Source organism: Elaeis guineensis, chromosome 15, assembly GCF_000442705.2.
Source record: "Elaeis guineensis isolate ETL-2024a chromosome 15, EG11, whole genome shotgun sequence".
Classification (NCBI taxonomy): domain Eukaryota; kingdom Viridiplantae; phylum Streptophyta; class Magnoliopsida; order Arecales; family Arecaceae; genus Elaeis; species Elaeis guineensis.
The window spans coordinates 72488400-72492542 of NC_026007.2; positions in this window are offsets into that span (position 1 = coordinate 72488400).

The window sequence follows — 4143 nt, forward strand, 5'->3', positions numbered from 1 at the left end:
GGGGGACTCCTGTTGGCTTTCGGACTTCGGTTCTCTCTTTCCCTCGTCTCTAGCTCAGCTCTTCTCCTCTATTTAAAAGATCTTTTTTTATTATTTTTTCTCGCAGAAGTTCGGGTTTACTTCCGGCGAGCGGCCCATGGTGCCTTCCTGTCCAAATTAAATAACACAAAATTACGGAAACACCCGTAATTGATTCTCTAAACTACGGTTCCACCCCTAGTCGTTGCCGTTATATGAATATTAGCGGCAACGGTCATAGCAATGGAACGGATTGCATCGCTTGTGCCATTTTTTAAATTTTTCGATAAAATTTAGATTTAAAATTTAAAACACCATTCTCTTGTCCCATTTACATCAACAATAGTTTGTGACTGATTGATAGGATTAAAAATAGATCGAACTGGACTGGATCATATCCCTATTCGAGTCTGATCTAAAGTCTAAAAAAAAATTTTAACTGGACTTAGGCTCGAAAATATTTAAAATTTATGGTCTAAACTCAAGTTCGAATCCATCCAAATCCAATCAGACCGATCCAAACCTAAGATCCGATCTAAACCCCCAACTCTCCCTCTACTTCTCTCTCCTTCCTCTCTCCTTTTTTCGAAACTTTCATATCGTTTGAATCAAATCCTTCTCGCAAAACCTTGTCTCCAATAAACTCCCATCCTTGGCCACGAACAGTATTTTCCTCGCAGCTTGCATCACCAAGTACAAATACTTCACCACCTCTTTCAAGTTCTCTTCCAACTATCTTAAATCCATGGCATGATAGAAAGCTACCATATAGGTGGTCATCATTAGCTTCAAGATCTCGACAGCTTCCGTGCTTTTTATCGCAGAAATAAGACACAAAGAGTTTATATTCTGATTGTGTTACTCGGTACTTTAGACATGGGTGGTAACTGGGTTAGCCAAGTACTGGAGCTCGAAGCAGTATGTTGTCTGGGCAATCTTTATCCCCTTGAGCCCATAGTTAAGACTCAGGTCTGCGCTCGTGCTTAAGTTGGAAAGCAACCCATCTTTGTGGTAGTCACAAATGAGTTCAGAGAATTGAATAAAGATGAGCTTCCTGATTGCTGCCGGTATGATGCAAAGGTTGTCCATGGAGATGCCGATGGGCATCCCTTGGAAGTTGTCGTTGTAGAGAGCGATATTGTGGAGCAGTTTAATGGCTACAGTCGGGCCATCTCGAGCTTACAGTCGAGCTTGAATTTGGCTTGTAGTCAGGTACAAGCCCCGACTGAACCAATGATAGGTCTAAGTTTGGGTTGAAAATGAAATTGATTCTATATTTGAGTCTAAATTCAACTTGATTTTATTCAGATCTAATCTAAAGCTCGACTCGAAGGACTTCGACCGGTCCGAATCTATTTTCAGTCTTATTTAACGGTTTTTTTTTTTTTTTTTCTAGGTGTGATATGGCTGCCGTTACGATGCGGATGAAGAAAAGAGCGTGATTTGACTTTTGACTGTTAGATGGACGGTAAACGGAGGCTGAATTGGATTAAGATATTAAGTGGCATTTGACGTAGTTAAGTCTAAATTTTGATGGTTAAGATTGGACTATAGGTTTTTTATTCCCTTCTAGAAAGGAGCGGAATTTATGCGCGCAAGATTTTGCTGTTCAGCTGAGAACAGGGAAATTCCGTGCTGGACATATCTTGACCGTGCATCTAATTCGATATTCGGCTTGGCCCCACCAAGTTGGTGGAAAATGACTAGCCGATGTCAGCGTGTTCCGCAGGAAACAGCGGACAGCCTTTTTTTTCCCCAACTGTGCGCTCGAGCTGATGGGCCGCAATTCTGCTAGCGTAGATCCTTGGATCTCTTCCACGTGTCCCCAGTTTCATCGAACTTCTTTTGATGTGGGACCCACTTCGAAGCACGCATGTCCTGTTGGTGACTTAACAGCAAATCCAGGAGCAAAAACTCCGGCGGCATTTTTTTTTTTTGGTAAAAGTCTAGCGGCGTTTGACAAGAGGTAACGAGGATGTTTGGATTTTGATGACAGCCGATAGCCTTTTTTTTTTTTTTTTTTGGGTAAGGACAGCCAATAGCTTTAGACTTGGTGCAACCTCAAACCATTTTGGGAGCCATGTGCTCAAGTCGGTGGGATGCCCCAGAAAACGTAGAGGTCCTGCCTCACCAAGGTGTTGGTGACTAGGGGGTGACATCGGATAAGATAGCCACAAAATTTATCCTACCCGTATCCAAACACATTTAAAATCCTATTATCTGAGTCCAAACCAGAGATCCCAAACCCATCCCATTAAGAATTGGTACACCTACCGGATATACGAACCCACCCAGCGGATTTGATAGTATACCATGGATTTGGTATCATATTGTATAATCATGAGAACGTAACTCGTTAAATTGAAATTTTGGAGCCAAGAAGAACCTTTTTAGCTCAAAATCTCTCAAATCACATAAAATATCATACTTCTATCAAGATTAAGCTCTTAAAACCTCAAGGGACCAACTCCACAACTCCCATAAAATCTCATATGCTCAAGGAAAATCCCAACATGAACCTATGGAAACCCCTCCGATCTCCCTCAGGTGCTCTCCTTTACTGCATCTCCGAAAAAAAGAATAAAATGAAAAAAAAAAAAAGAGAAAAAAATGATCAATCTACGTGGGGAAAAGTCTTATCTTTCAATTTTTTTCCCTTTTCTTTTGTTTTTCTTGATTTTTTTTTTGTTTTCTATCGATTTTTTCTCTATTTTTTTTTCATTCGTAGGGGTCTCAATCATGTGGGAGGCTTGGAGCTGTCGAATACATTTTATTTTTTCCATCCTAGGAGTCTCAATTGGGTGACAGGTTTGGAGTAATGGGTGAATAGGGAAGACTAAAAAGCTTAGATGATGGCTAGAGTTTTATATTGATGTTTATATATAAGCATATTCAGGTAGTAGGTACTCTAGGAGCAAATTCCAAACCTACCCCAAATATGTTCAAGTTTTAATTTTAAATCCTAAATCTCATACGATATACTAAATATATCCTATTAGATTTTGGGACGGATCGGATATCTAAAAATATCTATCCAACTATCATTTTTATTGATAGTAAAATAAAAATTAGAAAATATTTGGAAAATATGATGCCATTTATAATCCGCAAATCATTTTAAGCATGAGCCATGTGGCAGAATCTTATTGGGTCTTCAAAGTTTAGTTTGCCAAAATCGAAGCCGAATGCACTTTTGGCATGCTATAGGTCAGATGTTTCAACTTTCAAAACATCAAGGCAAGTTGGTGCCTCATCGCATGGCATGTGGCATGTATTGGGACTATACCCTAAGGCTACTCTTTAATATTTAAATTTTTCCTTGGTTGCGTGAGTGGGCAAAGCACATGAAAAAGAAGGTTATGCCATGCCTTGTCGATGGGTTGCTTTTCTTGAAATAGCACCAACTAACATATATCATAGCATATACACTTATTAATGCATCTCTAAGCTTTATTTCTACACTAAGAGCTGCTTGAAAGCAAGCCTTGAGTCGGCAAATAAACAATAAATCAAGACTATCAAAGGCATTTTGGCTTTTATCGAGGTGTTTGGATCTCTTCTCAAAAAGTTGAGGTGTTTTGATTAACAAAAATTGCTAATGCCCGAACACAGCATGTGGTAACACTATTATTTATAGCCTATACTCGATGGTTGACCTTTATACCTGACCTATCATTGGTAGTGAGCAAAACAATAAAGGTGGCACAGAATCTGCCTTAAAAATGAAGAAATGGGCATGGTTCTTCCATGCAAATAAACCACAATAAAATTGATGGATAGTAGTATTAAATATCAAGTCTAGATGTGATAACATGGATCGATTTAATCCTCAATAAAGGAGATGATGTGAACAGAGGCATCGCCCTATCTGTGCTACCTCCATCTCCTCAAGTACCTCGAGAATATGATGCCGAACGACATTGTTGTTAAAAGAAAGAAGATTCACCTCTTTTGTTTTTCCTCTTTTACCGTGCTTCCCACCAACCCTCTCTCTCTATCTCCCTCCTTCTCTCTGGGGAGAGAAAGAGAGAGATGAAGGGAGAGAGAGGGAGAGGTTAGAGTGAAGTATAGTAGGGAAAGATAAATCTCTTCCTCATCATTTCTTGCTATTGGCTGTGACCATGC